Consider the following 16,371-nt stretch of genomic DNA (forward strand, 5'->3'; position numbering starts at 1 on the left):
GAGAGGGGCTGCTTGGGGGCCCCCTGGGGGCACTTCAGGCCAGCTAGGTCTTTGGGTCCTGGCTCCTTCGGTTTGGGAGCTGTTGCTGCAGTTGGGCATGTTGGCCGGAGAGTGCTTCTCGGGCCGCGAACTGTAACTTGCAGGTACCTCTCAGGTATCCATGCCCAAAGAAAGCCCCCAGACCCAAATGGAGAGGGGCTGCTTGGTGGCCTTCTGGGGGCCCTTCAGGCCAGCTAGGTCTTTGGGTCCTGGCTCCTTCGCTTTGGGAGCTGTTGCTGCAGTTGGGCATGTTGGCCGGAGAGTGCTTCTCGGGCCGCGATCTGCAACCTTGCAGGATTCTCCCAGGTTCCCGGCCCAACGAAAGCCCCCAGACCCAAATTGAGAGGGGCTGCTTGGGGGCCCCCTGGGGGCCCTTCAGGCCAGCTAGGTCTTTGGGTCCTGGCTCCTTCGGTTTGGGAGCTGTTGCTGCAGTTGGGCATGTTGGCCGGAGAGTGCTTCTCGGGCCGCGAACTGCAACCTTGCAGGATTCTCCCAGGTTCCCAGCCCAACGAAAGCCCCCAGACCCAAATTGAGAGGGGCTGCTTGGGGGCCCCCCTGGGGGCCCTTCAGGCCAGCTAGGTCTTTGGGTCCTGGCTCCTTCGGTTTGGGAGCTGTTGCTGCAGTTGGGCATGTTGGCCGGAGAGTGCTTCTTGGGCCGCGAACTGCAACCTTGCAGGAATCTCCCAGGTTCCCGGCCCAACGAAAGCCCCCAGACCCAAATTGAGAGGGGCTGCTTGGGGGCCCCCTGGGGGCCCTTCAGGCCAGCTAGGTCTTTGGGTCCTGGCTCCTTCGGTTTGGGAGCTGTTGCTGCAGTTGGGCATGTTGGGCGGAGAGTGCTTCTCGGGCCGCGAACTGCAACCTTGCATGAATCTCTCAGGTTCCCGGCCCAAAGAAAGCCCCCAGACCCAAATTGAGAGGGGCTGCTTGGGGGCCCCCTGGGGGCCCTTCAGGCCAGCTAGGTCTTTGGGTCCTGGCTCCTTCGCTTTGGGAGCTGTTGCTGCAGTTGAGCATGTTGGCCGGAGAGTGCTTCTCGGGCCGCGAACTGCAACCTTGCAGGTACCTCCCAGGTTCCCGGCCCAACGAAAGCCCCCGGACCCAAATGGAGAGGGGCTGCTTGGGGGCCCCCTGGGGGCCCTTCAGGCCAGCTAGGTCTTTGGGTCCTGGCTCCTTCGCTTTGGGAGCTGTTGCTGCAGTTGGGCATGTTGGGCGGAGAGTGCTTCTCGGGCCGCGAACTGCAACCTTGAAGGAATCTCCCAGGTTCCCGGCCCAACGAAAGCCCCCAGACCCAAATGGAGAGGGGCTGCTTGGGGGCCCCCTGGGGGCCCTTCAGGCCAGCTAGGTCTTTGGGTCCTGGCTCCTTCGGTTTGGGAGCTGTTGCTGCAGTTGGGCATGTTGGCCGGAGAGTGCTTCTCGGGCCGCGAACTGCAACCTTGAAGGAATCTCCCAGGTTCCCGGCCCAACGAAAGCCCCCAGACCCTAATGGAGAGGGGCTGCTTGGGGGCCCCCTGGGGGCCCTTCAGGCCAGCTAGGTCTTTGGGTCCTGGCTCCTTCGGTTTGGGAGCTGTTGCTGCAGTTGGGCATGTTGGCCGGAGAGTACTTCTCGGGCCGCGAACTGCAACCTCGCAGGAATCTCCCAGGTTCCCGGCCCAACGAAAGGCCCCAGACCCAAATTGAGAGGGGCTGCTTGGGGGCCCCCTGGGGGCCCTTCAGGCCAGCTAGGTCTTTGGGTCCTGGCTCCTTCGGTTTGGGAGCTGTTGCTGCAGTTGGGCATGTTGGCCGGAGAGTGCTTCTCGGGCCGCGAACTGCAACCTTGCAGGATTCTCCCAGGTTCCCGGCCCAACGAAAGCCCCCAGACCCAAATTGATAGGGGCTGCTTGGGGGCCCCCTGGGGGCCCTTCAGGCCAGCTAGGTCTTTGGGTCCTGGCTCATTCGGTTTGGGAGCTGTTGCTGCAGTTGGGCATGTTGGCCGGAGAGTGCTTCTCGGGCCTCGAACTGCAACCTTGCAGGAATCTTTCAGGTTCCCGGCCCAACAAAAGCCCCCAGACCCAAATGGAGAGGGGCTGCTTGGGGGCCCCCTGGGGGCCCTTCAGGCCAGCTAGGTCTTTGGGTCCTGGCTCCTTCGCTTTGGGAGCTGTTGCTGCAGTTGTGCATGTTGGCCGGAGAGTGCTTCTCCAGCCGCGAACTGCAACCTTGCAGGTAACTCCCAGGTTCCCGGCCCAACTAAAGCCCCCAGACCCAAATGGAGAGGAGCTCCTTGGGGGCCCCCTGGGGCTCCTTCAGGCCAGCTAGGTCTTTGGTTCCTGGCTCCTTCGGTTTGGGAGCTGTTGCTGCAGTTGGGCATGTTGGCCGGAGAGTGCTTCTCGGGCCGCGAACTGCAACCTCGCAGGAATCTCCCAGGTTCCCGGCCCAACGAAAGGCCCCAGACCCAAATGGAGAGGGGCTGCTTGGGGGCCCCCTGGGGGCCCTTCAGGCCAGCTAGGTCTTTGGGTCCTGGCTCCTTCGGTTTGGGAGCTGTTGCTGCAGTTGGGCATGTTGGCCGGAGAGTGCTTCTCGGGCCGCGAACTGCAACCTTGCAGGATTCTCCCAGGTTCCCGGCCCAACGAAAGCCCCCAGACCCAAATGGAGAGGGGCTGCTTGGGGCCCCCCTGGGGGCCCTTCAGGCCAGCTAGGTCTTTGGGTCCTGGCTCCTTCGGTTTGGGAGCTGTTGCTGCAGTTGGGCATGTTGGCCGGAGAGTGCTTCTCGGGCCGCGAACTGCAACCTTGCATGATTCTCCCAGGTTCCATGCCCAACGAAAGCCCCCAGACCCAAATTGAGAGGGGCTGCTTGGGGGCCCCCTGGGGGCCCTTCAGGCCAGCTAGGTCTTTGGGTCCTGGCTCCTTCGGTTTGGGAGCTGTTGCTGCAGTTGGGCATGTTGGCCGGAGAGTGCTTCTCGGGCCGCGAACTGCAAACTTGCAGGAATCTCCCAGGTTCCCGGCCCAACGAAAGCCCCCAGACCCAAATGGAGAGGGGCTGCTTGGGGGCCCCCTGGGGGCCCTTCAGGCCAGCTAGGTCTTTGTGTCCTGGCTCCTTCGCTTTTGGAGCTGTTGCTGCAGTTGGGCATGTTGGCCGGAGAGTGCTTCTCGGGCCGCGAACTGCAACCTTGCAGGATTCTCCCAGGTTCCCGGCCCAACGAAAGCCCCCAGACCCAAATGGAGAGGGGCTGCTTGGGGGCCCCCTGGGGGCCCTTCAGGCCAGCTAGGTCTTTGGGTCCTGGCTCCTTCGCTTTGGGAGCTGTTGCTGCAGTTGGGCATGTTGGCCGGAGAGTGCTTCTCGGGCCGCGAACTGCAACCTTGCAGGAATCTCCCAGGTTCCCGGCCCAACGAAAGCCCCCAGACCCAAATTGAGAGGGGCTGCTTGGTGGCCCCCTGGGGGCCCTTCAGGCCAGCTAGGTCTTTGTGTCCTGGCTCCTTCGCTTTGGGAGCTGTTGCTGCAGTTGGGCATGTTGGGCGGAGAGTGCTTCTCGGGCCGCGAACTGCAACCTTGCAGGAATCTCCCAGGTTCCATGCCCAACAAAAGCCCCAAGACCCAAATGGAGAGGGGCTGCTTGGGGGCCCCCTGGGGGCCCTTCAGGCCAGCTAGGTCTTTGGGTCCTGGCTCCTTCGCTTTGGGAGCTGTTGCTGCAGTTGGGCATGTTGGCCGGAGAGTGCTTCTCCGGCCGCGAACTGCAACCTTGCTGGTACCTCCCAGGTTCCCGGCCCAACTAAAGCCCCCAGACCCAAATGTAGAGGAGCTCCTTGGGGGCCCCCTGGGGGCCCTTCAGGCCAGCTAGGTCTTTGGGTCCTGGCTCCTTCGGTTTGGGAGCTGTTGCTGCAGTTGGGCATGTTGGCCGGAGAGTGCTTCTCGGGCCGCGAACTCCAACCTTGCAGGAATCTCCCAGGTTCCCGGCCCAACGAAAGCCCCCAGACCCAAATGGAGAGGGGCTGCTTGGGGGCCCCCTGGGGGCCCTTCAGGCCAGCTAGGTCTTTGGGACCTGGCTCCTTCGCTTTGGGAGCTGTTGCTGCAGTTGGGCATGTTGGCCGGAGAGTGCTTCTCGGGCCGCGAACTGCAACCTTGCAGGTACCTCTCAGGTATACATGCCCAAAGAAAGCCCCCAGACCCAAATGGAGAGGGGCTGCTTGGGGGCCTTCTGGGGGCCCTTCAGGCCAGCTAGGTCTTTGGGTCCTGGCTCCTTCGCTTTGGGAGCTGTTGCTGCAGTTGGGCATGTTGGCCGGAGAGTGCTTCTCGGGCCGCGATCTGCAACCTTGCAGGATTCTCCCAGGTTCCCGGCCCAACGAAAGCCCCCAGACCCAAATTGAGAGGGGCTGCTTGGGGGCCCCCTGGGGGCCCTTCAGGCCAGTTAGGTCTTTGGGTCCTGGCTCCTTCGGTTTGGGAGCTGTTGCTGCAGTTGGGCATGTTGGCCGGAGAGTGCTTCTCGGGCCGCGAACTGCAACCTTGCAGGATTCTCCCAGGTTCCCAGCCCAACGAAAGCCCCCAGACCCAAATTGAGAGGGGCTGCTTGGGGGCCCCCCTGGGGGCCCTTCAGGCCAGCTAGGTCTTTGGGTCCTGGCTCCTTCGGTTTGGGAGCTGTTGCTGCAGTTGGGCATGTTGGCCGGAGAGTGCTTCTTGGGCCGCGAACTGCAACCTTGCAGGAATCTCCCAGGTTCCATGCCCAACGAAAGCCCCCAGACCCAAATTGAGAGGGGCTGCTTGGGGGCCCCCTGGGGGCCCTTCAGGCCAGCTAGGTCTTTGGGTCCTGGCTCCTTCGCTTTGGGAGCTGTTGCTGCAGTTGGGCATGTTGGGCGGAGAGTGCTTCTCGGGCCGCGAACTGCAACCTTGAAGGAATCTCCCAGGTTCCCGGCCCAACGAAAGCCCCCAGACCCAAATTGAGAGGGGCTGCTTGGGGGCCCCCTGGGGGCCCTTCAGGCCAGCTAGGTCTTTGTGTCCTGGCTCCTTCGCTTTGGGAGCTGTTGCTGCAGTTGGGCATGTTGGCCGGAGAGTGCTTCTCGGGCCGCGAACTGCAACCTTGCAGGAATCTCCCAGGTTCCCGGACCAACGAAAGCCCCCAGACCCAAATTGAGAGGGGCTGCTTGGGGGCCCCCTGGGGGCCCTTCAGGCCAGCTAGGTCTTTGGGTCCTGGCTCCTTCGCTTTGGGAGCTGTTGCTGCAGTTGGGCATGTTGGCCGGAGAGTGCTTCTCGGGCCGCGAACTGCAACCTTGCAGGTACCTCTCAGGTATCCATGCCCAACGAAAGCCCCCAGACCCAAATGGAGAGGGGCTGCTTGGGGGCCCCCTGGGGGCCCTTCAGGCCAGCTAGGTCTTTGGGTCCTGGCTCCTTCGGTTTGGGAGCTGTTGCTGCAGTTGGGCATGTTGGCCGGAGAGTGCTTCTCGGGCCGCGAACTGTAACCTTGCAGGTACCTCTCAGGTATCCATGCCCAACGAAAGCCCCCAGACCCAAATTGAGAGGGGCTGCTTGGTGGCCCCCTGGGGGCCCTTCAGGCCAGCTAGGTCTTTGGGTCCTGGCTCCTTCGGTTTGGGAGCTGTTGCTGCAGTTGGGCATGTTGGCCGGAGAGTGCTTCTCGGGCCGCGAACTGCAACCTTGCAGGTACCTCCCAGGTTCCCGGCCCAACGAAAGCCCCCAGACCCAAATGGAGAGGGGCTGCTTGGGTCCCCCCTGGGGGCCCTTCAGGCCAGCTAGGTCTTTGGGTCCTGGCTCCTTCGGTTTGGGAGCTGTTGCTGCAGTTGGGCATGTTGGCCGGAGAGTGCTTCTCGGGCCGCGAACTGCAACCTTGCAGGTACCTCCCAGGTTCCCGGCCCAACGAAAGCCCCCAGACCCAAATGGAGAGGGGCTGCTTGGGGGCCCCCTGGGGGCCCTTCAGGCCAGCTAGGTCTTTGGGTCCTGGCTCCTTCGCTTTTGGAGCTGTTGCTGCAGTTGGGCATGTTGGCCGGAGAGTGCTTCTCGGGCCGCGAACTGCAACCTTGCAGGTACCTCTCAGGTATCCATGCCCAACGAAAGCCCCCAGACCCAAATGGAGAGGGGCTGCTTGGGGGCCCCCTGGGGCCCCTTCAGGCCAGCTAGGTCTTTGGGTCCTGGCTCCTTCGCTTTGGGAGCTGTTGCTGCAGTTGGGCATGTTGGCCGGAGAGTGCTTCTCGGGCCGCGAACTGCAACCTTGCAGGTACCTCTCAGGTATCCATGCCCAACGAAAGCCCCCAGACCCAAATGGAGAGGGGCTGCTTGGTGGCCCCCTGGGGGCCCTTCAGGCCAGCTAGGTCTTTGGGTCCTGGCTCCTTCGCTTTGGGAGCTGTTGCTGCAGTTGGGCATGTTGGCCGGAGAGTGCTTCTCGGGCCGCGAACTGCAACCTTGCAGGATTCTCCCAGGTTCCCGGCCCAACGAAAGCCCCCAGACCCAAATTGAGAGGGGCTGCTTGGGGCCCCCCTGGGGGCCCTTCAGGCCAGCTAGGTCTTTGGGTCCTGGCTCCTTCGCTTTGGGAGCTGTTGCTGCAGTTGGGCATGTTGGCCGGAGAGTGCTTCTCGGGCCGCGAACTGCAACCTTGCAGGAATCTCCCAGGTTCCCGGACCAACGAAAGCCCCCAGACCCAAATGGAGAGGGGCTGCTTGGGGGCCCCCTGGGGGCCCTTCAGGCCAGCTAGGTCTTTGGGTCCTGGCTCCTTCGCTTTGGGAGCTGTTGCTGCAGTTGGGCATGTTGGGCGGAGAGTGCTTCTCGGGCCGCGAACTGCAACCTTGCAGGTACCTCTCAGGTATCCATGCCCAACGAAAGCCCCCAGACCCAAATGGAGAGGGGCTGCTTGGTGGCCCCCTGGGGCCCCTTCAGGCCAGCTAGGTCTTTGGGTCCTGGCTCCTTCGCTTTGGGAGCTGTTGCTGCAGTTGGGCATGTTGGCCGGAGAGTGCTTCTCGGGCCGCGAACTGCAACCTTGCATGAATCTCCCAGGTTCCCGGCCCAACGAAAGCCCCCAGACCCAAATTGAGAGGGGCTGCTTGGGGGCCCCCTGGGGGCCCTTCAGGCCAGCTAGGTCTTTGGGTCCTGGCTCCTTCGGTTTGGGAGCTGTTGCTGCAGTTGGGCATGTTGGCCGGAGAGTGCTTCTCGGGCCGCGAACTGTAACCTTGCAGGTACCTCTCAGGTATCCATGCCCAACGAAAGCCCCCAGACCCAAATTGAGAGGGGCTGCTTGGTGGCCCCCTGGGGGCCCTTCAGGCCAGCTAGGTCTTTGGGTCCTGGCTCCTTCGCTTTGGGAGCTGTTGCTGCAGTTGGGCATGTTGGCCGGAGAGTGCTTCTCGGGCCGCGAACTGCAACCTTGCAGGTACCTCCCAGGTTCCCGGCCCAACGAAAGCCCCCAGACCCAAATGGAGAGGGGCTGCTTGGGTCCCCCCTGGGGGCCCTTCAGGCCAGCTAGGTCTTTGGGTCCTGGCTCCTTCGCTTTGGGAGCTGTTGCTGCAGTTGGGCATGTTGGGCGGAGAGTGCTTCTCGGGCCGCGAACTGCAACCTTGCAGGAATCTCCCAGGTTCCCTGACCAACGAAAGCCCCCAGACCCAAATGGAGAGGGGCTGCTTGGGGGCCCCCTGGGGGCCCTTCAGGCCAGCTAGGTCTTTGGGTCCTGGCTCCTTCGCTTTGGGAGCTGTTGCTGCAGTTGGGCATGTTGGCCGGAGAGTGCTTCTCGGGCCGCGAACTGCAACCTTGCAGGTACCTCTCAGGTATCCATGCCCAACGAAAGCCCCCAGACCCAAATGGAGAGGGGCTGCTTGGGGGCCCCCTGGGGCCCCTTCAGGCCAGCTAGGTCTTTGGGTCCTGGCTCCTTCGCTTTGGGAGCTGTTGCTGCAGTTGGGCATGTTGGCCGGAGAGTGCTTCTCGGGCCGCGAACTGCAACCTTGCAGGTACCTCTCAGGTATCCATGCCCAACGAAAGCCCCCAGACCCAAATGGAGAGGGGCTGCTTGGTGGCCCCCTGGGGGCCCTTCAGGCCAGCTAGGTCTTTGGGTCCTGGCTCCTTCGGTTTGGGAGCTGTTGCTGCAGTTGGGCATGTTGGCCGGAGAGTGCTTCTCGGGCCGCGAACTGCAACCTTGCAGGTACCTCCCAGGTTCCCGGCCCAACGAAAGCCCCCAGACCCAAATGGAGAGGGGCTGCTTGGGGCCCCCCTGGGGGCCCTTCAGGCCAGCTAGGTCTTTGGGTCCTGGCTCCTTCGCTTTGGGAGCTGTTGCTGCAGTTGGGCATGTTGGCCGGAGAGTGCTTCTCGGGCCGCGAACTGCAACCTTGCAGGTACCTCCCAGGTTCCCGGCCCAACGAAAGCCCCCAGACCCAAATGGAGAGGGGCTGCTTGGGGGCCCCCTGGGGGCCCTTCAGACCAGCTAGGTCTTTGGGTCCTGGCTCCTTCGCTTTGGGAGCTGTTGCTGCAGTTGGGCATGTTGGGCGGAGAGTGCTTCTCGGGCCGCGAACTGTAACTTGCAGGTACCTCTCAGGTATACATGCCCAACGAAAGCCCCCAGACCCAAATGGAGAGGGGCTGCTTGGGGGCCCCCTGGGGGCCCTTCAGGCCAGCTAGGTCTTTGGGTCCTGGCTCCTTCGCTTTGAGAGCTGTTGCTGGATATTGGGCATGTTGGCCGGAGAGTGCTTCTCGGGCCGCGAACTGCAACCTTGCTGGTATCCCCCAGGTTCTCAGCCTAAAGAAAGCCCCCAGACCCAAATGGAGAGGGGCTGCTTGGGGGCCCCCTGGGGGCCCTTCAGGCCAGCTAGGTCTTTGGGTCCTGGCTCCTTCGCTTTGGGAGCTGTTGTTGCAGTTGGGCATGTTGGGCGGAGAGTGCTTCTCGGGCCGCGAACTGCAACCTTGCAGGTACCTCCCAGGTTCCCGGCCCAACGAAAGCCCCCAGACGCAAATTGAGAGGGGCTGCTTGGGGCCCCCCTGGGGGCCCTTCAGGCCAGCTAGGTCTTTGGGTCCTGGCTCCTTCGCTTTGGGAGCTGTTGCTGCAGTTGGGCATGTTGGCCGGAGAGTGCTTCTCGGGCCGCGAACTGCAACCTTGCAGGTACCTCCTAGGTATCCATGCCCAACGAAAGCCCCCAGACCCAAATGGAGAGGGGCTGCCTGGGGGCCCCCTGGGGGCCCTTCAGGCCAGCTAGGTCTTTGGGTCCTGGCTCCTTCGCTTTGGGAGCTGTTGCTGGATATTGGGCATGTTGGCCGGAGAGTGCTTCTCGGGCCGCGAACTGCAACCTTGCAGGTACCTCCCAGGTTCCCGGCCCAACAAAATCCCCCAGACCCAAATGGAGAGGAGCTCCTTCGGGGCCCCCTGGGGGCCCTTCAGGCCAGCTAGGTCTTTGTGTCCTGGCTCCTTCGGTTTGGGAGCTGTTGCTGCAGTTGGGCATGTTGGCCGGAGAGTGCTTCTCGGGCCGCGAACTGCAACCTTGCAGGAATTTCCCAGGTTCCCGGCCCAACGAAAGCCCCCAGACCCAAATTGAGAGGGGCTGCTTGGGGGCCCCCTGGGGGCCCTTCAGGCCAGCTAGGTCTTTGGGTCCTGGCTCCTTCGGTTTGGGAGCTGTTGCTGCAGTTGGGCATGTTGGCCGGAGAGTGCTTCTCGGGCCGCGAACTGCAACCTTGCAGGAATCTCCCAGGTTACCGGCCCAACGAAAGCCCCCAGACCCAAATTGAGAGGGGCTGCTTGGGGCCCCCCTGGGGGCCCTTCAGGCCAGCTAGGTCTTTGGGTCCTGGCTCCTTCGCTTTGGGAGCTGTTGCTGCAGTTGGGCATGTTGGCCGGAGAGTGCTTCTCGGGCCGCGAACTGCAACCTTGCAGGGATCTCCCAGGTTCCCGGCCCAACGAAAGCCCCCAGACCCAAATGGAGAGGGGCTGCTTGGGGGACCCCTGGGGGCCCTTCAGGCCAGCTAGGTCTTTGGGTCCTGGCTCCTTCGCTTTGGGAGCTGTTGCTGCAGTTGGGCACGTTGGCCAGAGAGTGCTTCTCGGGCCGCGAACTGCAACCTTGCAGGAATCTCCTAGGTTCCATGCCCAACGAAAGCCCCCAGACCCAAATTGAGAGGGGCTGCTTGGGGGCCCCCTGGGGGCCCTTCAGGCCAGCTAGGTCTTTGGGTCCTGGCTCCTTCGCTTTGGGAGCTGTTGCTGCAGTTGAGCATGTTGGCCGGAGAGTGCTTCTCGGGCCGCAGACTGTAATCTTGCAGGTATATCTCAGGTATCCATGCCCAACGAAAGCCCCCAGACCCAAATTGAGAGGGGCTGCTTGGGGGACCCCTGGGGGCCCTTCAGGCCAGCTAGGTCTTTGGGTCCTGGCTCCTTCGCTTTGGGAGCTGTTGCTGCAGTTGGGCATGTTGGCCGGAGAGTGCTTCTCGGGCCGCGAACTGCAACCTTGCAGGTACCTCCCAGGTTCCCGGCCCAACGAAAGCCCCCAGACCTAAATGGAGAGGGGCTGCTTGGGTCCCCCCTGGGGGCCCTTCAGGCCAGCTAGGTCTTTGGGTCCTGGCTCCTTCGCTTTGGGAGCTGTTGCTGCAGTTGGGCATGTTGGGCGGAGAGTGCTTCTCGGGCCGCGAACTGCAACCTTGCAGGAATCTCCCAGGTTCCCGGACCAACGAAAGCCCCCAGACCCAAATGGAGAGGGGCTGCTTGGGGGCCCCCTGGGGGCCCTTCAGGCCAGCTAGGTCTTTGGGTCCTGGCTCCTTCGGTTTGGGAGCTGTTGCTGCAGTTGGGCATGTTGGCCGGAGAGTGCTTCTCGGGCCGCGAACTGCAACCTTGCAGGTACCTCTCAGGTATCCATGCCCAACGAAAGCCCCCAGACCCAAATGGAGAGGGGCTGCTTGGGGGCCCCCTGGGGCCCCTTCAGGCCAGCTAGGTCTTTGGGTCCTGGCTCCTTCGCTTTGGGAGCTGTTGCTGCAGTTGGGCATGTTGGCCGGAGAGTGCTTCTCGGGCCGCGAACTGCAACCTTGCAGGTACCTCTCAGGTATCCATGCCCAACGAAAGCCCCCAGACCCAAATGGAGAGGGGCTGCTTGGGGGCCCCCTGGGGGCCCTTCAGGCCAGCTAGGTCTTTGGGTCCTGGCTCCTTCGCTTTGGGAGCTGTTGCTGGATATTGGTCATGTTGGCCGGAGAGTGCTTCTCGGGCCGCGAACTGCAACCTTGCAGGATTCTCCCAGGTTCCCGGCCCAACGAAAGCCCCCAGACCCAAATTGAGAGGGGCTGCTTGGGGGCCCCCTGGGGGCCCTTCAGGCCAGCTAGGTCTTTGGGTCCTGGCTCCTTCGCTTTGGGAGCTGTTGCTGCAGTTGGGCATGTTGGCCGGAGAGTGCTTCTCGGGCCGCGAACTGCAACCTTGCAGGATTCTCCCAGGTTCCCGGCCCAACGAAAGCCCCCAGACCCAAATTGAGAGGGGCTGCTTGGGGGCCCCCTGGGGGCCCTTCAGGCCAGCTAGGTCTTTGGGTCCTGGCTCCTTCGCTTTGGGAGCTGTTGCTGCAGTTGGGCATGTTGGGCGGAGAGTGCTTCTCGGGCCGCGAACTGTAACTTGCAGGTACCTCTCAGGTATCCATGCCCAACGAAAGCCCCCAGACCCAAATGGAGAGGGGCTGCTTGGGGGCCCCCTGGGGGCCCTTCAGGCCAGCTAGGTCTTTGGGTCCTGGCTCCTTCGCTTTGAGAGCTGTTGCTGGATATTGGGCATGTTGGCCGGAGAGTGCTTCTCGGGCCGCGAACTGCAACCTTGCTGGTATCCCCCAGGTTCTCAGCCTAAAGAAAGCCCCCAGACCCAAATGGAGAGGGGCTGCTTGGGGGCCCCCTGGGGGCCCTTCAGGCCAGCTAGGTCTTTGGGTCCTGGCTCCTTCGCTTTGGGAGCTGTTGTTGCAGTTGGGCATGTTGGCCGGAGAGTGCTTCTCGGGCCGCGAACTGCAACCTTGCAGGTACCTCCCAGGTTCCCGGCCCAACGAAAGCCCCCAGACGCAAATTGAGAGGGGCTGCTTGGGGCCCCCCTGGGGGCCCTTCAGGCCAGCTAGGTCTTTGGGTCCTGGCTCCTTCGCTTTGGGAGCTGTTGCTGCAGTTGGGCATGTTGGCCGGAGAGTGCTTCTCGGGCCGCGAACTGCAACCTTGCAGGTACCTCCTAGGTATCCATGCCCAACGAAAGCCCCCAGACCCAAATGGAGAGGGGCTGCCTGGGGGCCCCCTGGGGGCCCTTCAGGCCAGCTAGGTCTTTGGGTCCTGGCTCCTTCGCTTTGGGAGCTGTTGCTGCAGTTGGGCATGTTGGCCGGAGAGTGCTTCTCGGGCCGCGAACTGCAACCTTGCAGGTACCTCCCAGGTTCCCGGCCCAACAAAATCCCCCAGACCTAAATGGAGAGGAGCTCCTTCGGGGCCCCCTGGGGGCCCTTCAGGCCAGCTAGGTCTTTGTGTCCTGGCTCCTTCGGTTTGGGAGCTGTTGCTGCAGTTGGGCATGTTGGCCGGAGAGTGCTTCTCGGGCCGCGAACTGCAACCTTGCAGGAATTTCCCAGGTTCCCGGCCCAACGAAAGCCCCCAGACCCAAATGGAGAGGGGCTGCTTGGGGGCCCCCTGGGGGCCCTTCAGGCCAGCTAGGTCTTTGGGTCCTGGCTCCTTCGGTTTGGGAGCTGTTGCTGCAGTTGGGCATGTTGGCCGGAGAGTGCTTCTCGGGCCGCGAACTGCAACCTTGCAGGAATCTCCCAGGTTACCGGCCCAACGAAAGCCCCCAGACCCAAATTGAGAGGGGCTGCTTGGGGCCCCCCTGGGGGCCCTTCAGGCCAGCTAGGTCTTTGGGTCCTGGCTCCTTCGCTTTGGGAGCTGTTGCTGCAGTTGGGCATGTTGGCCGGAGAGTGCTTCTCGGGCCGCGAACTGCAACCTTGCAGGGATCTCCCAGGTTCCCGGCCCAACGAAAGCCCCCAGACCCAAATGGAGAGGGGCTGCTTGGGGGACCCCTGGGGGCCCTTCAGGCCAGCTAGGTCTTTGGGTCCTGGCTCCTTCGCTTTGGGAGCTGTTGCTGCAGTTGGGCACGTTGGCCAGAGAGTGCTTCTCGGGCCGCGAACTGCAACCTTGCAGGAATCTCCTAGGTTCCATGCCCAACGAAAGCCCCCAGACCCAAATTGAGAGGGGCTGCTTGGGGGCCCCCTGGGGGCCCTTCAGGCCAGCTAGGTCTTTGGGTCCTGGCTCCTTCGCTTTGGGAGCTGTTGCTGCAGTTGGGCATGTTGGCCGGAGAGTGCTTCTCGGGCCGCGAACTGCAACCTTGAAGGAATCTCCCAGGTTCCCGGCCCAACGAAAGCCCCCAGACCCAAATTGAGAGGGGCTGCTTGGGGGCCCCCTGGGGGCCCTTCAGGCCAGCTAGGTCTTTGGGTCCTGGCTCCTTCACTTTGGGAGCTGTTGCTGCAGTTGGGCATGTTGGCCGGAGAGTGCTTCTCGGGCCGCGAACTGCAACCTTGCAGGTACCTCTCAGGTATGCATGCCCAACGAAAGCCCCCAGACCCAAATGGAGAGGGGCTGCTTGGGGGCCCCCTGGGGGCCCTTCAGGCCAGCTAGGTCTTTGGGTCCTGGCTCCTTCGCTTTGGGAGCTGTTGCTGCAGTTGGGCATGTTGGCCGGAGAGTGCTTCTCGGGCCGCGAACTGCAACCTTGCATGAATCTCCCAGGTTCCCGGCCCAACGAAAGCCCCCAGACCCAAATGGAGAGGGGCTGCTTGGGGCCCCCCTGGGGGCCCTTCAGGCCAGCTAGGTCTTTGGGTCCTGGCTCCTTCGGTTTGGGAGCTGTTGCTGCAGTTGGGCATGTTGGGCGGAGAGTGCTTCTCGGGCCGCGAACTGCAACCTCGCAGGAATCTCCCAGGTTCCCGGCCCAACGAAAGCCCCCAGACCCAAATGGAGAGGGGCTGCTTGGGGCCCCCCTGGGGGCCCTTCAGGCCAGCTAGGTCTTTGGGTCCTGGCTCCTTCGGTTTGGGAGCTGTTGCTGCAGTTGGGCATGTTGGCCAAAGAGTGCTTCTCGGGCCGCGAACTGCAACCTTGCAGGTACCTCTCAGGTATACATGCCCAACGAAAGCCCCCAGACCCAAATGGAGAGGGGCTGCTTGGGGGCCCCCTGGGGGCCCTTCAGGCCAGCTAGGTCTTTGGGTCCTGGCTCCTTCGCTTTGAGAGCTGTTGCTGGATATTGGGCATGTTGGCCGGAGAGTGCTTCTCGGGCCGCGAACTGCAACCTTGCTGGTATCCCCCAGGTTCTCAGCCTAAAGAAAGCCCCCAGACCCAAATGGAGAGGGGCTGCTTGGGGGCCCCCTGGAGGCCCTTCAGGCCAGCTAGGTCTTTGTGTCCTGGCTCATTCGGTTTGGGAGCTGTTGCTGCAGTTGGGCATGTTGGCCGGAGAGTGCTTCTCGGGCCTCGAACTGCAACCTTGCAGGAATCTCCCAGGTTCCCGGCCCAACAAAAGCCCCCAGACCCAAATGGAGAGGGGCTGCTTGGGGGCCCCCTGGGGGCCCTTCAGGCCAGCTAGGTCTTTGGGTCCTGGCTCCTTCGGTTTGGGAGCTGTTGCTGCAGTTGTGCATGTTGGCCTGAGAGTGCTTCTCCGGCCACGAACTGCAACCTTGCAGGTACCTCCCAGGTTCCCGGCCCAACTAAAGCCCCCAGACCCAAATGGAGAGGAGCTCCTTGGGGGCCCCATGGGGGCCCTTCAGGCCAGCTAGGTCTTTGGGTCCTGGCTCCTTCGCTTTGGGAGCTGTTGCTGCAGTTGGGCATGTTGGCCGGAGAGTGCTTCTCGGGCCGCGAACTGCAACCTTGCAGGATTATCCCAGGTTCCCGGCCCAACGAAAGCCCCCAGACCCAAATGGAGAGGAGCTCCTTGGGGGCCCCATGGGGGCCCTTCAGGCCAGCTAGGTCTTTGGGTCCTGGCTCCTTCGCTTTGGGAGCTGTTGCTGCAGTTGGGCATGTTGGCCGGAGAGTGCTTCTCAGGCCGCGAACTGCAACCTTGCAGGAATCTCCCAGGTTCCATGCCCAACGAAAGCCCCCAGACCCAAATTGAGAGGGGCTGCTTGGGGGCCCCCTGGGGCCCTTCAGGCCAGCTAGGTCTTTGGGTCCTGGCTCCTTCGCTTTGGGAGCTGTTGCTGCAGTTGGGCATGTTGGCCGGAGAGTGCTTCTCGGGCCTCGAACTGCAACCTTGCAGGAATCTCCCAGGTTCCCGGCCCAACGAAAGCCCCCAGACCCAAATTGAGAGGGGCTGCTTGGGGGCCCCCTGGGGGCCCTTCAGGCCAGCTAGGTCTTTGGGTCCTGGCTCCTTCGGTTTGGGAGCTGTTGCTGCAGTTGGGCATGTTGGCCGGAGAGTGCTTCTCGGGCCGCGAACTGCAACCTTGCAGGAATCTCCCAGGTTCCCGGCCCAACGAAAGCCCCCAGACCCAAATTGAGAGGGGCTGCTTGGGGGCCCCCTGGGGGCCCTTCAGGCCAGCTAGGTCTTTGGGTCCTGGCTCCTTCGCTTTGGGAGCTGTTGCTGCAATTGAGCATGTTGGCCGGAGAGTGCTTCTCGGGCCGCAGACTGTAATCTTGTAGGTACATCTCAGGTATCCATGCCCAACGAAAGCCCCCAGACCCAAATGGAGAGGGGCTGCTTGGGGGACCCCTGGGGGCCCTTCAGGCCAGCTAGGTCTTTGGGTCCTGGCTCCTTCGCTTTGGGAGCTGTTGCTGCAGTTGGGCATGTTGGCCGGAGAGTGCTTCTCGAGCCGCGAACTGTAACCTTGCAGGTACCTCTCAGGTATCCATGCCCAACGAAAGCCCCCAGACCCAAATTGAGAGGGGCTGCTTGGTGGCCCCTTGGGGGCCCTTCAGGCCAGCTAGGTCTTTGGGTCCTGGCTCCTTCGGTTTGGGAGCTGTTGCTGCAGTTGGGCATGTTGGCCGGAGAGTGCTTCTCGGGCCGCGAACTGCAACCTTGCAGGTACCTCCCAGGTTCCTGGCCCAACGAAAGCCCCCAGACCCAAATGGAGAGGGGCTGCTTAGTGGCCCCCTGGGGGCACTTCAGGCCAGCTAGGTCTTTGGGTCCTGGCTCCTTCGGTTTGGGAGCTGTTGCTGCAGTTGGGCATGTTGGCCGGAGAGTGCTTCTCGGGCCGCGAACTGTAACCTTGCAGGTACCTCTCACGTATACATGCCCAACGAAAGCCCCCAGACCCAAATTGAGAGGGGCTACTTGGGGGCCCCCTGGGGGCCCTTCAGGCCAGCTAGGTCTTTGTGTCCTGGCTCATTCGGTTTGGGAGCTGTTGCTGCAGTTGGGCATGTTGGCCGGAGAGTGCTTCTCGGGCCTCGAACTGCAACCTTGCAGGAATTTCCCAGGTTCCCGGCCCAACGAAAGCCCCCAGACCCAAATGGAGAGG

The sequence above is a fragment of the Gallinula chloropus genome, assembly GCF_964237585.1.
Source record: "Gallinula chloropus genome assembly, chromosome: 22".
NCBI classification, from domain to species: domain Eukaryota; kingdom Metazoa; phylum Chordata; class Aves; order Gruiformes; family Rallidae; genus Gallinula; species Gallinula chloropus.